General features: G+C 34.9%; 1 pseudogene; it reads right to left on the reverse strand.

Annotated features, from left to right (window-relative positions):
- Positions 1-355: 355 nt before the first annotated feature.
- On the reverse strand, positions 356-27,525 carry LOC130238287 (TOM1-like protein 2; annotated as a pseudogene).
- Positions 27,526-27,541: the final 16 nt, after the last annotated feature.

A 27,541-nucleotide genomic window follows, 5' to 3' on the forward strand; every position in this document is an offset into this window, starting at 1 on the left:
TTATGTCTATGTTTAAACATTTCCTAATAGTCAAGTCTCATTCGAGAACAGATTATAATATTCGGGTTATATGACACAAAATTCTCACATTTGTCAGCTGCTACTATTATCTCTTCCTTCTGGTGTATCTTGTTAGAGGTATTAACTGGAATTTTTATAATAATACTCCTATGTATAAGCATCCCTTTAAAGCAATCTGGTAAATAAAATAAAAAAGCTCCCTTTACAGATTATTGTTGAGGAAAGAGAAACAGGATTATTTAGCTGCTGCATGCGGGACCACAGTGAACACAAAGTTAGTCATGGCCCGGATCTGACAGTAAACATGAATTTCCTTGCTTTATACCACAATATCAATTTAAAAAAATAGACATCAACCTCCCGAAACCCACATGGAAGGTACGATTGTAGAGGGAGATATGGGTGCATCTTCTTCAACAGCTTTTTTTTCTTTTCTTTTTTCTCAATGGAATGAAAACTTGGGATAGTATGAAAATGTCCGTTATGAAAATGTCTAATGTCTGATCGCCTCAGCTGTGATATTGTTGATTGTGCTGGAGAAGCAGGAAGCAGGAGAGAAAGAGGAGATGCTGATGGATCTGCACAGGATCTGACACTTATCTACAAGGCAAAGAGGGTGTCCTCGGATCTGCCTGTTTTTTTACTTGCATTGACAGAAGCGCCGGCAGCAGCAGCAGCAGCAGAAAGCTCATCAGTCGGGGGGGTCGGCAGCGTGGGCACCATCTCTGCTGCTTGGCTCTCTCCTCTAGAAACTTGTCGAACTCTGAAAGAAAGTTTCCATGGAGAGTGTAATGTTAGAAACATTTGACTATATACAGTGCTCAACATACACCCCGAGTACACCTCTCACCAACCTTTTAAACTCATATTTTAATTAGGAAGCTCTACAATATTATATTTGTGCACATACATTAGATTAGTCAGTACTGAAGCTTATCTAACAAAATAACTTACGATAACAGTCCAAAAACTAGTTCACCCAAATGTATAAGTTATAGAAAAATATTAAATACAAATTTTAAAGAGGAAAATAATAATAATAATAAAATAATAATAATATAATAATCTAGATTTTTTTTTAGTTCAAATTATTATTTTTTTTGCAATATTTTGCTTAAATTGAATTGTATTATCTTTCAATTTCTAAATATAAAGTTCCATAAATCTGTTTTAATTTATAAGTTTAATAAATCTGTTTGTTTAAATGCACCAAAATACATTGCCTATATTCAATGAGAAATGGAGGTGTCCTCAATTATGCCGAGCACTGTAAATACATATATTAAAGCTTAATAACATTAAAAACATTAATCAATTAGGAGCTGATTTTCTGTTATGTTGTTCGAGTAGTAATAACTGCAGTTATTTTAAAGTCTGCATGAAATCAAAACATTTTTATTTTGCTAGCACAAATTGTATTTTTGTAATTTGCTAGTGATTGTAAGATGAATAATTTATCTGTGCAAGTTAATCCACAGAAAAAAAAACTTTGTTTTGTTTTCTGCTCATTTGCTTCAGGGTTTGGAGTGGCGGTCCACTATTAATATATAATATCTGCCAGTGTTAATTTTGACAGCATTTTCATTTTGATTTAGTTTTAGTCTAAGGCTTTTGACTAAAATTCCATTTTAGTTTTAGTTATATTTTAGTCTTCAGAATCATTTTAGTTTTAGTCGACTAAATTTCATAACATTTTAGTTGACCAAATCTACTCTATATTTAGTTAACTAAAATATATTTGGTTTAATGTAATTGAATAATTTTGTATACATTTATTTATACAAAATATTCTAACTTAAAATTAAATAAAACAGTCTAATTAAAATATGGAATATAGCTTTTCCATTAAAGACGAAAATTAAATTTGCGTTGTTTATTTATATCATATGTACTATGTAAAATTATGTGCTGGCAATCAATCCACATGTAAGAACAGTATCCATCTGAAAATGCAGGTGTGCGCAATTATTTAACAAACCGTTTAGTTTAATGTGGTAAACCACTAGTCTTTTTAATCAGTCTGTCAACAGTTTCAAGCCATTAAATCTTTGAAAGGGCTTAAAATAGTCCACTTTGCACTATCAGTGTATAGCAGTATTGTATAGCTTTACTGTTGTAGTTTTTGTTACAGTACATGGTGCTCAGCTATAGCACTGATTAAATAAGGAATGTCATATGACTGGCAAATGATAATGTGTTATCTTGTAAAATTTGCACTCAGTCCCATGGCTCTGTTAACTAACAAAGAGGAAGTCTAAAGCGAAGATGTTTCTACAAAATAAGTGCGCTTCACTTTAATGCAGTTTCGTTATCTTGTATGTTGTATGCGACTCCCTGATAAGCAGAGCTTATAGCACTACAGTATCATTACATCCTCACAGACGTAAGAAACAATCACATCGCTAAATGATATCCTGAATACATTGTTTTGTGGTACAGGTACACTGTAAATGGCTGTTGTCATGACGATCGCTGCAGATGTAGACATCACGTGAACCTTGCGCAATTTAGCTAAACTGTAGCCGCAGCTAAAATGATAATTCTGATTGGATACTTTCCAAAAAACGTCCCTCAATCACATTCTCGTCTCGTTTTTATTAGTCAACGAAAATGTCAGTATATTTTCTTTATAGTTGTCGTCATCACCACTTAATATTTATTTAGTTTTCGTTGATAGAAAGTTGTTTGTCTTGAAAATTAAGACGAAAATTTGTCAATGAAATTACCACTAATAGCAGCATACATTTCATTTTCATTAAAGCTATGCATCGACCTTCATATGCAGCCTTTGAATCAGTCTATCCATGGTGTTGACTGACTGATGCTCTCCGTAGTGATAAACACACTGTTCTGGGATCATCTTCTGTACATGCTATTTGAAGCGGAGTGAAAATGGATATTTTGGATTTGAGTGGGTTTTTAAACAGACAAATACACTCAATAACATGTAAACATGTCCGTCCTGGCGTGTTTTATTTTAAACACAAATAATTTTGTCTAAAAAGAACAGTTACGAAACAGTCACGAAAGTAATTGAATGTTTTTATTATAGATCTGTAGATTCTTAAAGTGACACCTCTTTCATCAAACAAAACAGTGGATCAAAGCGAGACATTCGCTGCTCTTCACAACTATAGTAACTTTAATCAGTATTAAATACATTGAATAAGCAAAGAAAATTTTATGAATTGATTTAATTTCAGTATAAGGTATTGATTTTAATAGAATAAACTTTTATTTTATTTTTATTTTCTAATCTTTGTTATGCATTCCTTTGTCATTTGAAGTGAATTTCCTCCCATATTTTATAACGGTTTATGTTCATTTAAGGCATAACTGACAGTGTTTCTGTGAATACTTGACATAATCTTGTGCATATTGTCAGTAAAACTCCGCTGTGGCGACCCCATATTAATAAAGCCACAAAGCTGAAAAGACAAATTTTTATTTTGCAAGTTATTAATCATTTCCCAGATGAATTCAGATGATAGTTTATTTTTGCAATTAACTAATAAAATATGTAAATTATATTATATTTGTCCCACAGTGTCAACTGTTCATAAACACCCATTTGACTTTTACTGAAGTCCTAAAATCTAAACATCTAAAATTAATGTAATGTGTATTTATTGCGTATGGCCATACACCCAAAGTGCTTCACAATCATGAGGGGGTCTCTCCACACCACCATCAGTGTGCAGCATCCACTTGGATGATGCAACAGCAGCCACAGGACAACAGCGCCAGTGCATCACCACACACACTAGCTATTGGTTGAGCGGAGAGACAGTGATACAGGCAATTCGGTGGGATTGGGGAGGATTGGGAGACCATGATGGATGGTGATGAATTTGGCCAGGACACCAGGGATACCCTTCATAAGGGTACACCCCTACCCTTTATAAGTGCATGGGATTTATTTAATGACCACAGAGAGCCAGACCTTGGTTTAACATCTCATCCGAGAGACGGTGCTCACTGACAGTAAAGTGTCCCCTTTACTTTACTGGGGCATTAGAACTCAGACAGACCGGAGGTTGAGCACCCCCTGCTGGCCTCACTAACACCACTTCCAACTGCAACCCAGTGGTCTTCCATCCAGGTACTGACCAGGCTCAGCCCTGCTTAGCTTCAGTGAGTAACCAGTCTTGAGCTGCAGAGTGATATGGCTGTGGCACAATAATTCTACTATATTCTATAGGGGCTTCCACCTTCCCTAACATGAGTGAAAGATGAGACTTTTAATGTTTTAAACAAAACTGCGTCAAAATAATCCCAAAATATGGGTAAAAAGGTGTTTATCAAAATTGTAAATATTTATTCTGATCTGAACTGGTTTAAGTCAATATAAACATTTTTGCATTTTAATTATTAATAATTCTTGCTGACAAATTGTCCAAAAAAATATGGTTTGAAGGACAAAGACTAAAAACTAAATAAAAAGAATTAGTATTTTGAGTCTTTTAATATGTTATCAAATGATTATTGTTCTAAATGACTAATAGTTTTTTTTGGTTTATAAAATGTAGTTACACTGTATGACAGTTTAGAGGTGTCTTCTGTTAATCAAAGTGAAATATATGAAATCATTAGTTTTGATTTATAAACAATAAAACCAGACACATTCTAATGTGAAGAAAATAAAATTATGGACCCTAATTATTTGAACAGCATTTTTAATCAGGAAATTCTTCATACCTTCACTTGTCACACCCTCCTCACCTTCGTCTCCTTTCTAGAGGAAAGCAGATAAATAAAGTAAAGGTTTCAGCACATTAATAGTTTCAGGTTTATCTCAAATCAAATCAGACAATCTTATTTTTTCTCATCAAAAGCCAATAGAGTTTTAGAACTTTTCTTGATTTAACAGCACATTTCTAAATTACATTACCCAACCAACCAAGAGTACTTAATTAGTATAGACCATAACAGCGTTTAAAAGCATGTCAAGCAAGCATCTACACTACTCACCCAGCCTATACTAAAATTAAGAAGAATCTGTAAGAATATCCCAGAAAAAAGGGCAAATAAGGAGAATCGTTAGTGACCCCAAACAGAGGGTACAAGGTATACAGCCAAGAATGAAAGAAAACAAACAAACAAAAAAGGAATATGCATTTACAAAAGCATATTTCTTTTCAAATAAGTGGGTTATGTCCTGAAGAACAAGGAAAAAAGGATGAAATAAAATAAACGAAAGGAAATCTCACCACATCAGTACTGAGCCACTCCTCAATGTCATCCATGACAGAGGACTGGTCAAGAGCTGCCTATTAGCCCAAACCATGGGCCGGAGCCAAGCAAATAAACCATAAAAATCCCAAGAATACATGACAAAACAAACAAACGACAAAAAAAAGGAAAAAAACAAGAAGACTTTAACATAAAAGTCTTAAATCAAAGCAATATTTAGCAAACACACCCCCATATGGACACATGAAGAAATAAACCAAACACATGCACAGCCTGTCTCTGCAGAATACATTCAAGACATCGTTCATTATATAGAGCTACACTGACTGAATCAGTATTTTAATGCATAATTAAAAGCATATATAATTAAATAAAAGTCCTGTTTTCAGAAAGAGTCTCTACAAGCTCAAATGTTTGTGCTTATCATCATCATCTCGAACCTGGCTTCAAATTCAAATTCTTTAGTTTGAGATCTGATAGACTATGCATATACTGTGTAGTGTTTTCAGAAGCATCCTTTGAAAATTATAGTAATTCATATGCTTTTTGAAGCTCTTAACATCGAGCTGTATGATTCCATATGAAACCATTTAAAAATAAAATGAAAAAAAACAACAAAAAAAAAAAACTGAAAACTCACAGTAGTGTTTTGTTGTCTGACATCTAAAGTTGGGGCCCCTCCACTTGAAGCCTTTGTGTCTTCGAATGGAGCGCTGAAAAGTCCATCAAGGCAGTAGTTGAACAATATAAATAAAATCACAAGTATAATGACAATATAATAAAATCAAACACAATATAATAGTTAAACTAAAGGTTACGACTACGCAGGAGTATCCTTAAGGGTTTTAATGGTATTACTACTTTTATCAATACCACTTATCGGTTCGGTGCTTTAACGTTTCTTTTACTTTTTGTAGGTTTTTTTTTACGAAAAAACAAATTGAACAGAATTAACAACACTTCCTTTCTATTGTTACGTTTTTTAATGTAAAAATAAAATGAAACCAATAATTGTAAAACAATTAAAAAAATTCCTGTAAAATAATGGACATAGGTTTGAAAGAAAATGACTCTCAGTTTTAACCATTCTTCTGGAATAAATTCAACATGTTTGGCTTTTCTGGCAGAAGTCAGAATCTTTCTTGGTTTATTGTGCTCCCTGCAACTGAAAATACCCTTTTTGATTTGCAAAATGCAGTTAGATGAGATAATGTTTATGATTGTTTTTATACTTTCTTAAATGATAGGTGATTGACTGCTGGCATAACGATGTGAATGATGTAACGTTATAAAAGAAAACACTTGTTCCGTTTGTTGCAACGGACATTGTTGCTGTCTACTCGGGCAAATACAACCTGTTTGGTTCACTCCGCAAGCTTATGAGCTGTGTGTGCACGAGTCTTTGCCACAAGGTATGTGTGTGGCACTTAGCGCGAGCCTCCGCTGAGAACTGTGAAGGCTTTTATACTTTATGTGCTCGCCGAAAAAATACAAGCATTTCTCATGTGGAGATTGCCAACTGTGCAGACGAATATCAAATAACGCAAATTAGAAAAGGTTGGTCAGTTAAATGATGCTACTGGTAAGTAATGTTTATTCAGCAATTATTCTCCAGTACCGATAGTAGAACAGTTAACGTCAGAGCTTATCGATACTTCTGTCTTTCATAATGTAGCACCGGTTACCAATAAAGTACCGAGTTTCGCACCCCTAGTTACGACACCCTTTTATTGAAACCGGACAGTAGGGATCTGGTAGTTTTAACAGTCTGATCCTATACAATTTTAGTATTAACTTTAAAATAGATACTTACTATACAGTTAAAAAAAGTAAATAATCTAAACTTTCTCTCCCTGTTAGATAGTAATTTTTTATAGTTGTGGCATATCATGTCAAGCACAATTGTATGACAAGTAGTAAATCTCCTCTGAAGGAGGAGGGTGCACTAGAGTTGTGGTCATAACACATACAGTATACATGGACACTCAAGCATTTGAAAGCTGCATCTATCAGCTGTATCGGGCAGCGGATTGCTCATATATCTACTCATAGACTGATCAGCTGATAGACATCGCTTTTAAATGCTCCTGTGTCTGTGTAACTTGTCTGTGTGCTTGGTGAACAGTGGTGAAGACTGGTAAAACTATGACCTTCAGAACCAATCACAGTCATGTGTTGAGCACGTGAACACAACATCCAATCAGATGTGTAAAAGAACATGCATTTGGAGCAATGCTGCTATCATCACATTTATATCAAATTTCAGTACAGCCTTGTAGAGGTTGGTACTCCTGCAACACTACCAGCAGTGCAACCGCGCGGTTCTCACAGCTTGAGGGAAAAGCTCAAAATTAGTTAGTTATTTCCTACAATAAAAGCTAACAGATGTTAAACTATCTAAATTGATGTTAAACACACATATCTGTTCAAATCTAGTTCAGGGTTTCATGACCTTTTAAAAATGATCAAATGTGGAAATGTCCATTTCAGCATTGATCGATAATTTTCCCACTGCGGAACGAACCGGCAATTACAGCAGACAATAGTTTACCAGCCCTATAACAAACTGTGTATGACAATAATAATCACTTCTCTGACATGTTGCCCATCAGTACACTGTGAACTCATCCATTCCCCAATGTCCAATTGGTCTTTTGCAAGGACTTCCTGGGTGGTCCCTTTATGTTTATCCTTTATGACCACATGTGTATCTTATTATTGTTTTTTCCAGCAGGGTAACACACAATGTCACCAGCTCAAATCATATCAAACTGGTTTATTGAACATTTTACTTCCTAAACCTTTACTACACTGAAATGGGCTCCACAGTTACCAGATCTCAATTTATTAATTACACCTTCAGTGTGAAGATCACATAATGCAGCAACTGCATAATAGTATCAAGTCAAGAAGCTGTTTCCATCCACCTATTTTTATGCACATTTTAGATATGCACAAAAAAAATTGGTTGATGGAAATGCCCAAGATGCGCATACATTTTGAAAATATGCAAAAGACAAATATTGCGCTTAACTGAGTGGGATAAACTTTTATTTCGATAAGAAAAAATGTGCATAAACTATGTTGGAAACACTTTTACTGTACAAATTCCAGTATGCATATTAAAAAGTAATGTGATTTTGTTACAAGAGATCATGTGATGATGAAAATGTGTGTGAATGGACAAACCAGCAGGCTGACCACATTGCAAAAAATCTGAAATGTTGTTTTGGTCATTCTAAAATGCAGTAACCGTTTCAGTATTAGTGTTATTATTTTATTAATAACCTTCAGAACTGTCAAGATGCCACCACGCTTTCATTGCATGTCTTTTGAGGCACAAGTCATTTATTAAATGAAGAAAAGATTCACGCAGCTTCTCTTAAATCGCAGCAAATTCTGATTTTACTGCGCCAGTTAATAAGGAAGTGACAATTTTGTTCTCTTTAACTCCTTGGATGGAAATGCTTCATTAGTCACATGTCTTTTATGCAATATTCCAGTTTTGCTCATAAATTTAATTGGCATTTCTTAGATGGAACATAGCTATTGTGGACAAAAAAGGACCATAGACCATTCATCGATGTGAATAAATCCTAAAGGTGTAGTTGGAGGACACCATGGACTGAGTGTGGAATCATAGAGGTATTGTTCTAGTACATCCTACATGACTCCTCCAGAAATCATGTTCGAGGATGAGCTAAGTATTCAAAACTTATTATGGTTGTATGAAGCAAAGTAAGGCTAAAGGTCATCACTGAAGCAACTGCTGATGAGAGACGAGAGTGCTGCAGCACGAAAGCAGCGGAGCTTTTATTACGCCTAATCCACCGCTTCTGGTGCTTTGGGTTGTGATCACGTGGGAATGAAGCAAAATACATAGAATGCATAAACCCTTTTTTTTTTTAAATACACAAAATACATTTTTAATTTCTGTTATAATGCTACTCTGTGCAGTCTAACAAAAAAGCACAATATATTAAAAGCATCTTTAGTGTTTTTATGAACTATACCTGAAATTAAGGGGGTATGATATCATTAGCATGGCGACACAGGTTGTGGTCCTTGCCCTTAGTTAAAGCTGGATATTTTAACTTTTTTTTTTAAACATTTTGGATAATGTACGGCAGGGGTGACCAACCCTGTTCCTGGAGATCTACGTTCCTGCAGAATTCAGTTGCAACCCTCACCAAATACACCTGCCTGTAATTATCAAGTGCTGTTCGGATCCTAATTGATTGGTTCAGGTGTGTTTGATAAGGGTTGGACCTGAACTCTGTAGGAAGGTAGATCTCCAGGAACAGGGCTGAGCACCCCTGATGTACGCACATAAGTGCATAATACAGAATACCATTTTAGTGGTTTTTGAATATTTTAGTGAAAACAATCTTACATATTATGCCTTCAAGCCAAAAGGTGGCCCTAACTTATTATTAGCAAGGTGTAACAAATAAATGGCTAATGAGCAATATTATAGGTTGTTAGTTCGATGAGATTAATTAGATTCATGGTTTCAGCTACATTCATTCTTCCATGGCGGGACGCCATGCCAAAATTCATCCCGCCAAGGCTACATTACAGCTTCTCATTCAAAACACTTTTTTTTAAATAGCAGGTGATAATTGCACCAAAACTTATTAAAGGGTAAGTGAATTATAACAGCGCAAACTTTTCTGTAACCGTAGTAGTGCTGTGCGTCATTCGTGTCACCCTTTAAGGTTACGTGCTGACTGACTGACTGACAGGTGCGTGATGCGTGAGACCCAGCAAACACGACGTATAGCCATTTCACTTTACTTCAGGATGCATTAATACTGCTATGTAGGTCTATTGGACACATTCATAAATATTCCTAGCAACTCTAATAAATGTTGGAGACATACTCGTTACATAAAAGCACTAAATCGCACTTCAGCAGCGTTTATTTGAGAGTGCACAAGAAAATCTGCGCGCTCTTGAAGCGGCTTGTATTGGAGGGGGCGTGCAAGAAGTTTTGTGCACGAGCAGAGGAAATCGGAGTGCAAGCAAAGAGATTCGCATGATGTAGGCTATTACATAAATGCAATCTCGACTTCTAATACTGCGCTCATGACATCGGTCATTGAAATAATGCCACAGGTAGTTGGTAGATCTGTGTAAAAAAAGGCCTGCCGCCACAGCTGGAAAAAATCCTAGAGGAAACATTCATACCTTTTCCACTCAGGAACGGTGCCAGTCCTAGTTTGGGCAAACATGTCAAAGTCATCTTGGGGTTGACAGGTGGCCAACGAGCTCAAGGTGCCGCTCACACTGTCCGAACCAACATCTGTAAAAGCAAAGTACAACAAAGCTTAACAAGCATTATGACAAAAGACCAAATAAGCCTCTCTCTTTAATTTGAGAATTTGTTTACAGATATGGCATTACCCAAACCAGCCAATCTAGAGGACAGTGTGACTGGAGAGGCAGAGCGAACTGGAGCCACAGATGGAGGCAGGCTGGATGGAGGAGTAGCACTGATCCTGGGACTGACCACCGCTGGAGACCCCGGTCCCAGGTCAATCAGGTTGTCTTCTGTCGCTTCGTTCAACACCTGTGGATATGCAACACCATTTCACAGATACATGTGACCTACTGACACTTTGGTGTTTATATAGTACTATATTCATATTAATCGTTTTAAAATAATATTAATATTATACATTTTCAAACTGGTGTACATTCTTCAACTTTTTTTTTGTTTCGGCCTGCAGTTAGTTCTAAAGGTTGAGGCAAATGGTTGGGATGTACAGTAGCACATACATTGTTTTCACCATTTACACCAAACTCTTTCAGGAGATCAGGCCCCGTTTCAGAAAGGAGGTTAAGTGAAAACTCTGAGTATGTTAACCCTAAATGGGAGAAATTCTGGGTTTTCCATTTCAAAATGGCAGGTTTGTCAAAATTGAGAAAGCAGGGTAAGTCAAGCCTGTTTTTGTAAGAGAGATAACTTTAACTCAGAGTCAGTTACCGTGGTACTTACTCTTTGAGCCTAACCTGGTTAGGAGCAGGAGCAAACTCTGAGTTTCTGTCGGTCTCCTCCCCCTTTATTAAAGATAAAGTGGTATTTCTTGCTCTAGCCCTTAGTCATTCATTGCCTATATTTCAATCACACAAAGTAGCGAGAAAGGTTTGTTCCTTTTTTTGGAACATTACAATTAGATTCAATAGCATAGTTTTAAGTTTTAGCTTTGATATTATTGCAAAAAATAAATAATCATCTTAAATTCACTGACCTTCGATAGGGACATGTACCGTAACTAAATTAATGGGATTATTACTCGTTCTAAAAACTATTTTAGTATTGCTTACATTCATACATAAATGTCATATCAACCCACCTGTGGCAAACCCACAAGTGCACTTTAAATCCTTTAAAAACTTTTTATCTTAAACCGATCAATGTGAGTAAAAGTGTGAACCTTAAATTAACATTTCCACTGATCATTAAGTTTAAGGTTATATGCATTCTTGTTGTCAAATTTGTTGTAGAAACTATGCAGTAGCGTATTTTAGTAATTTAATGCAATTACATCTGAAATAACTTCAAAGTTACGGCCAATTCCCTACTTTATCAAGTGAAAAGTATATAAACGTCACATATTCATTTTCTTTTCGGCTTAGTCCCTTTATTAATCTGGGGTTGCCACAGCAGAATGAACCGCCAACTTATCCAGCACATGTTTTTACGCAGCGGATAGCCCTTCCAGCCGCAACCAATCTCTGAGAAACATCCATACACACTCATTCAAACTCATACACTAAGGACAATTCAGCCTACCCAATTACACAGGTGTACTACATGTCTTTGGACTGTGGGGGAAACCAGAGCACTCAGAGGAAACCCACAAGAACACGGGGAGAACATGCGAACTCCACAAAGTAATGTCAACTGACCCAGTCGAGGCTCAAACCAGCGACCTTCTTGCTGTGAGGCGACAGCACTACCTACTGCGCCACTGCATCACCAACGTCACACATTACATTACTTATTTTTTATTATACGTAAAACATTAAATACTTCAAATATTTTAAATGTAAACTTACGTATTAACTTCAGCAGCTATGGTTTCCCATACTAACTGTCTCTGTTTGCCAATGCAGTGGTTGTTGTAAATATACAGTATGGTCATATTGCTATAACTTTGCATGAGCACATCAAGTTCAGCAGGAGAAAAAAATGCTCTTTTTTCAGATGTTGCCATGGTGCCCTTTAATATCGGCGCTCCAATGATGATGCCTTTTTATAGTCACGGTGTGCGCGCTTAACTCTAAATCAGTCTAGTAAGACTTGATTGACCGAACACAGATCAGTTTTAATCTCTCGGTAAGACAACTCAGAGTTCAAGTTTAAGGCTCAAAGTTGGTTGAACCTCCTTACTGAAACAGTGCCCAAATCTGCAACTAAGAAACTAAGAATTAATGAAAAGGGTGAGTGACCACTAGACAGGAACGCTTATTGTAACACTGGGTGTGTTGGGCAAGAGTGAAAGTATTATTGCTCAGTGTGTGTGGTGATGTTTAGGTCCTTCTTTTGTAACATGCTGTTAAGTTTCTGTTCCCTCACTATTAGATAACAAAGTAGGGGAAAGATGCAATAATTTACATTATGTGACAAATATCACCATATTTAATATGCATTTATTTTTGCTAGTTGATACCACATGAGAAAATTCTAAATTCAAGCCAGAAATTCATTACCATTAAAATGCATGTAGTCTTTTTAATGTTACTGAAATAATACAGATTAGTATTGTGGAATATTATACTTCTATTTCAGCATAATTTAAAATTTTAGCCATTCCTGAAACGTCAAAACTGAATTTCCAGCATAGGCCTTCAGTGCTACATGATCCATTAGAAATCCTGATTTCCCAGAGAACTTAGTTTTAATTGTTTCAATACATTTAAACATTACTGTAATAATATAGAAGTCTTTATGCCAATTTAAAGTGTTCATAAATGTAATGCTTCCTTGCTGAATAAAAATATTAATTTCTTTCAAAAACATGACCACACACATTTGAACGGTAGTGTATTTCTTTCATGCACTCCTTGAACCTACTAAAATAGCTGAATATTATTGCTATGTGTTATTAAATATCTTACATTAATTCCATAAAAAGCATTCCTAAATCCCCATGTAGACTATATTGTTTAAAACAGTAGGCAGAGGAACAAATACTAGGGCTGTAGATGGACATATGAATGGATGGAAAAGCAAGCGACAATCACAGACTGTGGGACAAGCGTCTACATGCTAATGAAGGTTCACTGTCAAAACATGCCAAATGCGACACAAGAACACGATACCAGCCAGTAATGACATTCTTCACCATCTGAATGTCAAATAAAAAAAATGAGATTTGATGATTTGTTATACTTGCCTCCCTCAGCTAGCAATAACAAAAAATAAAAAATAAGAAAAACAAATCACAAAACAGACCAAAACCACACAATAAATAACACCAACATGCAATCGTATCTTCTTCTGTTGAGAAGCACACATCATGGAAGTGTGTGCATCACAACGTAAAATGAACCAAACATTCTCAGAGCAAAAAGCAAGCAATGAGGGAAGAGGAAATTACATGAGTGGACTCTGAGCTGTGCTCTTGCATGAACCTTTTACCTTACACGTTTGGTAAAAAAATAAATAAATAAATAAAACACACATTGATGACGAAGTGATGCCAACACACAGATTAAAATGATTAATATAAATCTTAAAGAAGGACACAACCCACCCCATTGTTATGCCTTGGGCAGTTCGGCCAGAACGGAACCTCTCATATCTAAAAACAGAAAAGCGAGCAATCATAATCAATACATATTATTAAAGGGGTCCTTTAATGCTTTTAAACAGAATGTAATATAAATCTCAGGTCTTTCTAGAATGTGTATATGAAGTTTAAAGAATAATAATAAATAAATTAATTAATAAATAAATAAATAAAAATGATATATATTATGTATACACACAGTATATACGCGTTTTATTAACCCATCATCCAGCATGTACTTAGTGCACAGATACAGAGTTTTGACAAGTACATAATTTAGTAGCACATTGCATTTTACAGTATAAGATCGATTAAGAAACAACATCAAATCAGAACAACAGGATGGCTTCAAATGAGTTAAATAATAATAATAATAATAATAATAATAATAATAATAAAAAATGTTTTTTAAATTAGATTTTATATACATTATCTAACTTCTCCCTCATATCTCACCCAGTTCTTTTGTTAAAGGTTTCCATTGGTCAAATACATTCTTTTTTCCATCCCACTGTTTTTCTTCAATGTCCTTAACCAGCCCTCTAGTATCGGTGGTCTACTCTGGAGCCATTTAAAGTTCTTCTTCTACATCAACAAACATTATTCATAGGAGATGACTTTTTTTTTTTTACTTTTTATTAAGTCTGTTTTAACTCCTAAGAGAGCTACTAAAGCTTTTCCAGTAAACTGAGTCCAAAAGATTTTAATAATGAACTCAAATGCCTCTGTCCAGAAAGCAAATAAGATATTTTTTAACCCTGTAAGACCTGATATATCAAAAAACTGAACATCTGGAACTGAGATGTTTATTAAACCATCTAGCAAACAAATAAAATTTTGCCATATACATTTTTTTCATATTTATTTTGTATCAAATTTGATACTTCAGGTGTTTGTGCACCTTTTTGCTCACAACAACTTAATTTTAATGACAAAACAATATTTCAGGTAGTTTTTCACTTTGTTTTACCTGTTACATTTTATCAAATCATATATAACAGGCTTTTAAACAAAGTATTGATCATGTTGATATTAATAGGTCTTAGAAACTTGAGTATCAAATATGATACGTGTGGCTCTATAGGTTAAATAACTTTTTTTTCAAAAATCTGGACAACCAAAATCTTAGAGAAAGTCTAAAGATATCTATATAAACCATTAATGGATATGAATTCATGCCTTTTTGACCTTTTGGGATCTTTGGACCTTCAGTGAAAGGACCAAAACCTCCTACATTTCATTCAAAAAAATTTTGCAAATTCAAAAAGAAAAGATAAACCTCTCATATCGCAGGAAGATGTTGTTGAGGTCGTCGTTGACGTGCAGGAGCTCCTCTGTGACTTCCTCATTGGAAACACGTGAGATGAGCTCAACTATCCTCTGCTGCAGTAGCCCTGCAAGTCCTGTTCAGCTCCTTTCAAACAAACAGAAAAAATTTAGAACACAAATAGTCACATACTCCCTCTAGTGGCCTTCTGTAGCTCTTTCAAGACACAACCAATGTATATATAAAAATAAAGAAAGAAATCTGATTGGGGAACCTGCAGAAGCTCATGATCTGAAGGATCCTCCTGACCAGGAACCATCTCGGTCAACATCTCCGACATCACCTTAGTGTTCCCACGCACGATGTCCAGCTCACTGCGCAGCTTGCAAATCTAAAAAATGATATGATATTATTTATTACGTAATCTATGAAAACAACATGGGTGTTGCAAAGTGTCTTGTCATCTTTTGTTTAAATATGCGAGAATGATCTCACAAAACAATAATGTAACAATGCCTTTTTTTCTTTAAAAAAATACCTGGGCAGTATGACAGTATATATTGTTACCACAGAATGAAATGTGTACAATAATTTTTTTTTACATGTATACCATGAAATGTAAATAAGTGGGTGTGGCCAACTCACATGAAGCATACACAGGGTTGAGAAAGACACTCCATGGGAGACTGGCAGTGTTGTCAAGACCGCGGTAGCTTATATTTTATATTTTTGAAGGAAAAAAGTTTGATATTTCCTTAAACTGTTTACATAATTATATTTAAATATCCTGTTACTTACTTTAAGATATTTTTTATTTCTGTGAGAAGATAATCATAAGGTCTGTCCACAAACAAAGTGAAATTTGTTGTTCATCTAAAGTCATGTTTTGTTTACTATATTTACAAGGTTAAAAATAAAATACAAAATAATCAAATAAGAAGAAGTCCTTTTCTTTTCTTAAATATTCAAGTTTATTTACTATATAAATCCCTTTTATACATTTTCTGGAATAACTACCTTTATTAAAAAAAACTATATCATGAAAACTATAGTTACCGTGAAATAAAATTTTGGTCACCTCCCAGCCATTCTTCTAATACAGCACAAAAGACTGATTATTAAATTGACAAATATTTGATAATGATATTTGGCATTACATTGGGTGAACCATACATCATGTATATTGTCACTATGTAATAATTTTTTTATTATTATTGTGACCTACAGTGAAGATCAAAATTAGTCCTATAATATATAGAACTTTAATAATAATAATTTCAAAGTTCTGAAGTCACTGCCTAATCCTTTTTGAAGTTAACCTAACATGTCATGAGTTGCATACAATCTGAAGCACAAAATAGACAACCTCTAAAATTTTGAAAATTAGCTTTCATACACAGTACCTTGCAATTGTTGGCACGGATCTGGGATCCTAATTACCTGACAAACAATCTATGTTTTTGTTTTTTTAATCTGACCCTATTTAACTGGCTGCTTAACTTTTCATTATTTATTGACATTGCAAAAAGGTGACTGAAACAGTAGCTAGGTTATCCAGATGAAGGCCAAAGAGACGATTCTATATATCTGTATATAAAAAGAAGCTGAGAGCCACCTCTGCAGTATTATTAAATAATCAAAAGTCTAAACGAAGCTTTGCTGAAAGGCATGTTGTGTGGACAGAGAACTGTTTCCAGAGTACACTTTGGTGATAAAAAGCAAGTTTATGTGTTGGGTTCAATGGGAAGCATTACATTTATCATCGAACTAGAGAAAGACTGAACCTAAAGTGTGTAAATGAGTCAGTGAAAGGGTGAAGAAGGAAATGGTCTGGTGTTGTTATCAGCAGGAGTTTGGTCTCTATACAGATTCATGACAGAATGAATGCAATTGTTTACCAGAAGCTCTTTCCACAAACTGCGTTCATTGCCCAATCATCCAGCAACTTTCATGCAGGAAAAGGAGCCAATCACACAGCACAAAGGGTAAAGCAGATCATTGAAGCTGAACACAATTAGTCCAGACTCCTGAATTAAACATACAAATCTCTGGGAAAAAAGTCCTGGATAAGAAACACTACAGTGTGAACTGTGAAAGAGATTGATAAAATAATGGATTAAGATCACTAGAGCAAAATGAGAGACTAGTGATGACCTGTGATGTCCTGTGAGAAACTAGTGATGTCCTGTGGCTGCAGATGGAATGAAGTCAATCATAAAACAAGGGTACAGTATGTTCACTTCAGTTGATTTTTCCACTACTGTAAGCTTCCAAAATTTTAGTTGTGATTTTTAGTAGAACAATCTTCTACTTGCATGGCAATGACACAATTCAGATGTATTCACATTTTGAACAGTGAAGATTACATAATTTCTAAAAAAGTCAATATAAAAGTAAATAAATTTTCTCTCTTTTTTTTATCTCCACTGAATTGTGAACTGATACACCCCTGGAAAACAATTGTTGATCCAGAACCTGTTCAGGAGAAGGATTGATGGGCCCTGCGATGTGCAGATTGGGCATCTGTGGGGAAGTGTGGGCCACAGGGGCAGTGAAGGGTGGAGCGGAAGCAGGGTGAGGCTGTGGCTTGGGCTGGACTGGGGCACTGTATTTCTGCTGGTCCATCTCTGGAGCGGTTTGCTGCTATTATAAACAGAGCAGGACAATAAGCATAAACACAGAGATAAACTGGAAAGGTAAAGAGATAAAGATAAGTACATGATAAGGGATGTAATATTTTAGAGGGAGCTGCCAGTACTATGGTGACAGACAAACTACAACATACTTGACGTCAAAACTTACACGCTGTGGTGTGTGAATGGGTGACAGGGTCTCCAATTCAGATCGAGGAAACTCTATACCCTTCCTCTTCATTTCTTCATAGACGTGGACTACTCCTGTCAAATCTGGACTACTCCTGAAGGCATCTGCCCATGCCTGACATACAGAATACATACAAATGCATTATGATTTGAAAACAAACTTGCTATTTAAAACATGTTCTGGTAACCGCAGTAAACTTTAAAAGATATGTAGGAATGGAAGTTCAGCTGCTCAGATCTTCTCAATTTGAAATTTTAATACCTTGTTAATATCACAGTAAATGTTTGGGGTTTTTGTTAGATTTTGTAAATAATATTTGATCAAGTGAAAGAGTAAGATTATTAAACATTATTCAATATTTAATATAACAATGCAAAATATATAAAATAGTGCTGTGCGATTAATCGAAATCGAATCGCAATTTGAAACATTGCGATTAGCTAAATCGCAAGAGGCTGCAATACGAAATACGTATTATTTAATTTCCCCTGCCCAGAGCAAATGTGTGATCTGTCTGTGTATGATAGGCTGCGTCCAAATGGCATACTTCCATACTATATAGTATGCTAAAGTCAGTATGCGAGCAGAGTAGCATGTCCGAATTCATAGAATTCGAAATCAGTATGTGTGAAGTACCCAGACAACCTACTACTTCCAGCGAGATTCTAAAGTGTGCATCAGATGGACGCTACACTATCGCATGATGCCCCAGAAGAGAATTCATGAATGGGAGTGAAGCGACGCAACTCACGTGGGTAAGTCACGTGATCATGACAAAATTGCTGATGTAGTACGTCTGAGTTCCATTCATACAGCTCACATTCAGGAAAAACATGAAAGGGCATACAATTGGCATAATGGCGTCTGCTGCTTCAGAAGCATTAATACGAATTAATATAAAAAAACAGCATTGGTTAATATGGGAATATTTTGGACACCGGAACAAAAACAGGTCATTTTAAGAGCTGTCGCAGAATTGTTGCCACAGCTTACAGAATATTGAGCTGAAGCTTGACTACAAAATTAAAAATCACAAAGCAAATAGCAATAGCAATGTCAAAAATAAATAATAATAAATAGTCGCAATTAGATATTTTTCATCCAATCGCACAGCCCTAATATAAAATATATAAAATAAAGTCTTTAGTGTCACTTTCAGTCTTCAGAAATCATTAATGTGATAATATGCTCTCACACAATCTACATTGTAAAAGCGCTATATATACATTTTATTTTTTAACTTTATTTATAGAGGTTTTATAAAAACATAACACCCACAGTGTACATCATGTATACAGTATGTTAACAAAATTATCTCTGTGTTATTACCTAATACTACCAAGAACATGCACCAAAACACTAGCAGAAAATACAGCATTATACAGCACCATCAAAAAAAAAAAAATAATAAATAATGATCAGCCAGACTAATGGAATAAGAAACAAAATAGAAAGACATGTAAAAAAAAATTGAAAAGGAAGGGGCCCCATGTTTTTTCATACAACTTTTTTCTGCTTGCCAAATCTAGAGAAACTTAACCTTTCCAGCTTGAGGGCAGAAACCATTTAACTATTTAAAAAAATGTGGAGGTGTCGTGGATTTCCACTCCATCAGAATCACTCTCTTGGCCAGCACCATGCCAAACATAAGGGAGAGTTGTTGATGTTTAGGCCAAGTTAGAGCCTGGTCTGAACATCCAAACAGTTCTAATTCCACATCAATTTTAATGTCCATTTCAAAAGCCTGGCAATAAAGTCCAAAGATATTTTCCCAAAACTCCAGAATATATGACCATAGGTCCCGAATGTGCCATTGCATTTATCACAAAGGAAAGATAGAAGGATACAGCTTGTTAAGTTTGGCTTTAGTATAGTGTAATCTATGCATCATTTTAAATTGTATGAGCTGTATGTCTTACATTTATAGAGCAAGAGCGATTACAACTCAATCCCTCCTCCCAAGTAGAGGATGAAATGTCAATTCCTAATTTCCTCCCCCAAGAATCTTTAAGGTGAGCAAAAAGCGCTACGTAAATAAACATGAATAGAATTGAATATGTTGAAAACTAAAAACACCTATGGTTACTTTCTTCTCAGGATTCTTTGATTAAAGTTCAAAAGAACATCATTATATTATTTAATTATATAGTTCCTATTGTCATTTTGAACCACTTAAAGGTGTAGTTCACCCAAAAATGAAAATTGTCATTGTTTACTCTCCCTTCACTTGTTCCAAACTAGTTTAAGTTTTTTGTTCTGTTGAACACAAAAGAAGGTACACTGCAGAATGTTGGAAACCTGTAACCACTGACTTCCATAGTACTTGTTTCTCCTAACATGGAAGTCAATGTTTACAAGTTTCCAACATTTTTTTTTAATATCTTCTTTGTGTTTAACAGAAGAAAAAAAACTCAGTGAAGAGTTAGTTAACAATTAGTGAACTATCCCTTTAATGTATCCCTGCCAAGGCTCAAAATTGCGACCATTTTAGTCGCATATGCACCTGAAATTTAATCTATGCGACCTCATAATATATTTGGGAGCATTTGTGCGATTGCATATAATAGTTGTAGTGCGACCTGTTTTGATTTTTTATCTAAAAACGTGCTGAATCGCTCTTCCCTGCTGCTATATTGGTTAATATTAGCTGTCAATCACTCAAGGCTTTCCGCTGTCAGATGACAAGGAGCTTTTGTGATCACGGGAAATGCAAACAGCTGAAGAGTGAAAAGCCCACAGGTTTGCAAACCCCATCTAAACTTACAAATAATGGCAGCGATGAGGGCGATCATGACATGTGGTGAATGTTGATCCGCCAGCAGAGATCAATCGAGTGTTTTCGGAGAAGGTGCCCGAATATCGATGCGTTTCATTCACTTGCAAATGTCCGCTAAATGTAATATCTAACACTGTACACATCATCGCCACAGAGGCTCACCTTTACCAAGTTTAAACTGAATCTGCGGCTCATAACAAAGAACAGTATTGCGCCGGTGGTTATCGCGAGAATCCTGCTCTGCCCCGCTCATATATTGGGTCGGCTGACTCGCCTGCTTTTCCACCAGTGGTGGTTCTAGACCAGAGTAACTGGCAGGGGCCACTTGTACTTTTAGGGGGCACACTTTAACATACATCACAAATTACTTAAACAATTATTCAAAGTCATTGATTTATGCATCACTCTGAAGTCTTCATAAACATTCATTCCTTCCTTTTCGGCTTAGTCCCTTTAATAATCTGGTGTCACCACAGCGGAATGAACCACCAACTTATCCAGCATATGTTTTACGCAGCGAATGCCCTTCCAGCTGCAACCCATCACTGGGAAACACTCATACACCACGGACAATTTAGTTTACCCAATTCACCTATACCACATGTTTTTGGACTTGTGGGGGAAACCGGAGCACCCGGAGGAAACCTACACAAACACAGGGAGAACATGCAAACTCCACATTTTGCAAACTCCACAATGTGCTACCCACTGCGCTGCCCTGTCTTCATAAATAAGCTGATTAAATAACCTAAACTCACAATAATCTTTCATGTTCATTTATTTGACAAGTAACTTTGTATTGTAGAATAACACTATTATAACATTCAAGTACATCAAGGCATTTTTTCACCTGTTAACTTTAACAGATGCAGTTAAAGTCCATTTTTTGCCATCCTATTAATTTAAAATAATGTTTCCCAAGTGATCTAAATAAAACTAAGAAGATATTCACAGCATTTCCTATAAAACACAAATAATTATTCTGGAGTCATAATAAGTCTTATTTCCTAGTTTATTTCTTGAATAAAAGCAGTTTTAAATTTTTTTTAAAACAATTTGAAGTCAGTTTTATTAGCCTCCTTTAAGAAATTTGTAATGTGTATTTTTTGATTGTCTACACAACTAACCAGTTATACAATAACTTGACTAACTATTCCAACTTTCCTAGTTAACATAACCTAGTTAAGTCTTTAAATTACACTTTATTCTGTATAAAAGACTATAGAATACTTAAAGGGACTTTGTATACAACTATCTTGCTAAATAACCAGTAAAATATTGTGCACTGACTGTCACCATGGGAAAGCTAAAAAAGTAGGTATTAGAAATTAGTTAGTTAAACTACTATGTTTAAAAACGTGTTGTAATAAATCATGTGTTGATGACTCCTGCTTTATGTCACGACTGAATTAAAAAACTAATGAAGGCAAAACTAAATGAGTTGAATATTACTTTTACATGAGCGTAACTGAAAACTAAACTGGTTCAATGTGTTATATCTGTTTTTCGGTACTTGCCAACTGTTTGTAAGTTCAAGACTGCATTTCCTAACATAAACCTATGTACACTTAATTTCTGATTGATAATAACCTTTGCATAGTCGAGGACTTCCTATATTAAAAGTTTTGAAATCGCTATTGAAAACAGAAGTCCAATATAATCAACAGTAGACATTTTGATAGTGTTTCACAACATGAGCATGACTGAAGTTGAATCTTTTTATTACCTGTGTCAATTTGGGGTTAACTTCTGACGAATGCGGAGTGACAGAGAAACCGAGTGCACGCAAAAGCGAGTGCGCACAAGAGCGAGGGCGCGCGCCACCGATGGCTGATTTCGCTTCTCCGTGGCGTTTTGACACAAAAATTCGCGTCCAAATTTAGGGGGGCCAGAGGGGGCGGGCAAGCTTGTTGACACGGAGGCATGTATGCATAGTATGCTATTTCTCTATTTATTTACTAACTAAATAAACTGTTTTGCAGATTTCAGCCTTGAATTGAATGATTTATTATAATCTTTTATTTATTTTGTAGCAGAAATATTATTTATTAAATTGACATGCATATAAGAACAATAGCGCAAAATAAATTTCTTACTGCAATGCTTCATTTTTGCTTGATGTAAACCATACATTTATTTTTCATAAAATAACAGACTTTTTTATAGCAGATAACTCACATTCAAGCACATTCAAGGCAGCATGATCATGAAAAATGTAATTCATTGTTAGTATTATTGTCATTTTCGTCATCATTAATATTTAAATATTATTAGACATACATTTTGGAATTATTGCACACAAATATCAATAAGTCATCTCAGCATTAGTTACATAGTTGTTTCTGTTTTTTGTTAGTCCTAATTGATGTTGTTTTCAAATACAACAAATCCCTTAAAATACAATTTGCAATAGTGCTTATTCATTTTTGGTGGGTGCTCCTAAATTTTTTTTTGGTGCTCCTAAATATTAAGTTGGTAGCACCGATGCTACCAAGTAAAAAAGTTAATTTTGAGGCCTGCCTGCCGAATAAGAGTATTTCATTTAATCAATCACTTATAAATAAAGTGATCTCGTCCCAAACTTCTGAGCATTAAAATTAAGGATTAAACATTAAAATCAACTGACTTAAAGTCATTTGAATGTCAAACACAAACGCAAAGCAAAACTTTAACTTGCCTAGTTCTCTTTGGCCAAAACAATGATTAAATTCAAACACATTTCTGGCAACATGTTAAAATGCAAGGCCAATCAAACTGAAGTCACCTTTAGTCACTTGAGCCAAACATGGTAACCTGATCCACTAGATTGTAATGAGCACAACTTCAGTGCCAATGAATTAGCCAGATCTCCTTGACTACCAAGCATCAGGTAACCATCATCCCCATAGTGCACCTTTTCTCTCTCCATCAATGGTTCTTTCTCTTTTTGAAATGTTCATAATATATATTTTATGCACTCATTTTGTGTTAAACCACAAGGCATCAACATCCCTTCATAAGGCATCCCTCAAGGACTAGTTCACTTCCAGAATAAACATATCTTGGTAATTTGCTCAGCTCCCCTTGTCATCCAAGATTTTAATTAATGTCTTTTTCGAGGAAAACATTCCAGGATTGTTTTCCAAACAGTGGACTAGTATGGTGCTCAGTGGTTTTAACTTCCAAGCTGAAGTTTCAATGCTGGACTCTGAGCAAGAAGGACATATACTGTATATTTTATATTTACTTTTTTTAAGAAAATCGCCAATAGTTTTCCTGGGTAAGATGCCAACTTATTAGCTGAAATAGTGTAGAGTCCTTAAAAAAATGCACTGAAATTTCAAACTACTGCCGATTAATTCGTTGTCTATTTTTGTTCTTAGTACATGCTTGAAGTTGCTTTGTTTTTATTTTGCTTTCTGTATTTGCTTATATCTGTTTCTATATTCAAGTACCCGAGGTTGATGCTAGTTTTTTATATTTGCGCATGCTTGTGAAACATTTTTAGTCACATTTTATTCAAGAAAAGTGCTATACAAATAAAAAAAATTATTATTATTACTGTGCACCATATGTTATTTTACAGAGCACCATATGTTATTATTTTTGAGCACCATATATTATTATTATTATTATTATTATTATTTTAAGCACCTTAGAAGTCCACTATATGGAGAAAAAAAATCTTTGAATGTTTACTCCAAAACCTTAATTTCTTTAGAAAGAAAGAAAGAAAGAAAGAAAGAAAGAAAGAAAGAAAGAAAGAAAGAAAGAAAGAAAGAAAGAAAGAAAGAAAGAGAAAGTGGATGATAATTTAATAAATGCTCAGGACATTTTCCTTCTGGAATGGTACAAAACCCTTCACTTATAATAATAATTTTAAAATGTAAACAAAATCCAGATTTTTACCTGTATCAAAGCTAGTACTTTGTCCTGAACAATCGCGGGTGGGTTATTTTTAGGAGATATGATTTTCACCAAAACGCCATCAATGAAGTCTCGGGTGGTGACAAGCATGTGGAAGCGATACCCACAGTTCTTTACACATGTCTCAAGAACCTGAAAACATCAGGAAAATCAAAATAAACAAGACAATCTATACATGATCTAAAGTTTGTAAAGACAGGTGTCCATTGCATGTTCCTCACCGTCAATGTAAGCATCACCTCCCTGTAGTTTTTATTCCCATTAAGCCTCTTCTTTACAGCTCTCATTGCATCCTTAGGCCTATTAATCAGATGAACAAGTTACAAAAAGCATATCCATACAGCTAAAAAGCAAGTCATTATGAAGTTTCAATGCTTTGGATCAAGTTGAATGAATCAAAGTCTCCAAAAAAGCATTACCATCTTCTATAAATAACAAAAGGTTGATGAATATTCAATCTTTGTAAGGTCATTGACTTGCAATGGATTTTAATTTGAATGACTACAGAAAAAAATTACAGTACAATCAACTATATCATATCTACAATCATACAACTACAACCGCGACAGGAATATCCGTATTATACTAAAAATAGTGTCTAAAGACTTGTTGAAAATAGGTAAAAATGAAAAGGAGTTTCGTTTCCCCTTTTATTATTTATTTGATATTATTTAAATGTTTGTATACTTCAAACCACTAAAATGTTTAGCATGATCACTTATTTGTTTATATGTAAACAACAAATATGTTGGTTTGACATCAATTAATCTGTTAGGCTGAATCACAATGGGTCATTTTACATTAACAAAGGTTGTTTGAAATATTAAAAGCATTTTACTTGAGTTTAGTAACATTTAGAATATTATATATACTGTTATATATACTCTATATTTACAATTAATCATTTAGCAGACACCTTTTATCCAAAATATTTTTTTTCAAGCATATACTTATAAACATATACTTGCTATTGCAAGAAAGATAACTAAACCAAATTGCCAAATAGAGTTAATAGATGTATTTTTTTGTTAAACACAGGGTTCATACACATTTTTACTACTAAAATTCTATGATTCCATGATTTTTCCAAGACTTTGAAGTAAATTTTCATGATGTAATGTTTCATGCAATGTCTACATTTGTATGGTAAAAGATAAACAATGCATGTTCAAATTTATTACAGCATATCTTAAAACACGCAGCAATCTATTTAGTTTCAATTTATATCCATGTAAAATTGATTTAAATGATGCTTACACCACACTAATAATGTGAGAGTATGTGATTGGCAAAGGACAGAATAGAAGTCAAGACAACTAACCTATATTCAAGAATACAGATATTTGTTTTCTGTGACTTTTCCAAAACTTTGTGGGTTTTTCTGTGTTTCCAAAACTTGTCCAGGCCTGGAAATGCCATGTAAAAATTCCATAACTTTTCCAGGTTTTTCATGACTGTATGAACCCTGTAAACATTTTTTTTTTATGGATTGTTGGTTGTACCAACTGAGTAGCTTTGCATGGACAACGGTAAATTAAAGACCTGTTTAAAACAATTTAAGACCTACAACACCACGTTTTAGTGAATTTAATACCTTTTAAGGCTTAAAATTTAGTTACTTTTTAAGACCATGCGGACACCATGAAGATGTTTTCATTAACATATCGTTGTCAGTATTAAATGAGCGGATTTTTTTTAAGAGTACAAAAACATAATAGAAAGTGTTAGTAACAGATGGTCAAGTGATGACAAAAAGCAAGAAACTTTGAGAATGACAAAAGATTCAGCTGATAACAAAAAGAAATAAACAAAAACAATAAGATGAATAATATGTAGTGTGATGACAAGTTCCTGTTTGTCTAACAAATTACACAGAATGGTTGTTTAAACAAAAAACATATGCATTTACTTTTTAAATGATTATTATTTTATGCAAGCACCAATATGAATGACGTCTTGCCTTTGACCCAATAGCCAGAACTTGGTGTTACTTCATTCAGCCTGTTAAATGCTATAAATCTTTTATGCCTCACCCGTCTTCTGTTTCATTGATTATGTCACATATTTCCATATTCAAGGTCCAGTCTTCACTTTGCAGGGAGCCATCTGTGGCCCTTTCTAGGGAAGAGCAAAAGGTAAACTGATAAGGTTACTGCCCAGGAGAATCTGGAGTGACATCGGCACTGATGGCATCGCACTGAACTGCAAACTTCTGTCTACTACGTGATGCTGGTTCTCCTCCAGTGCTTGCAGTCATTTTCCGTTTAAAAACTGGCCATTTATAACAACAGTATGAATCATTTACACACATTACTTCAGGCTTTAGCTATGAAACTGGGTGTGAGAGATAATCGCAGTGTACACTTGCTAGCAGGCTAATTCCAGCTGCTAATTAAAAAGAGTAGTTTTTCATCTTACTTAAACTCAGCTTTTCGCCAAGCTAGAAACTCTTTGAAGAATTTAGCCATTTGCTTTGTTAAAAAACACATTGACAGCTATCTGCTAGAGCAGTTAGCGTGAATGAGCATTAGCTGTTAGCCAGCTTACTGACAGGCTATCCATATGTTGAGCTTTGCTTTGAAGTGGGCTCAACTAAATACATTTCTTCAGGAGCTTACTAGCAACAGCACAATTTTGATGCATGATTTAATATCTGACAAACATACCAATGCAGTGTCCCACCGGAGTACTATATGGGTTTCCCAGCAAGAACTCCATCTTGTCAACATACCCATCGACTAACACTCAATGAGA

The sequence above is a fragment of the Danio aesculapii genome, chromosome 12 (assembly GCF_903798145.1).
Source record: "Danio aesculapii chromosome 12, fDanAes4.1, whole genome shotgun sequence".
In the NCBI taxonomy this organism is placed as follows: Eukaryota; Metazoa; Chordata; class Actinopteri; order Cypriniformes; family Danionidae; genus Danio; species Danio aesculapii.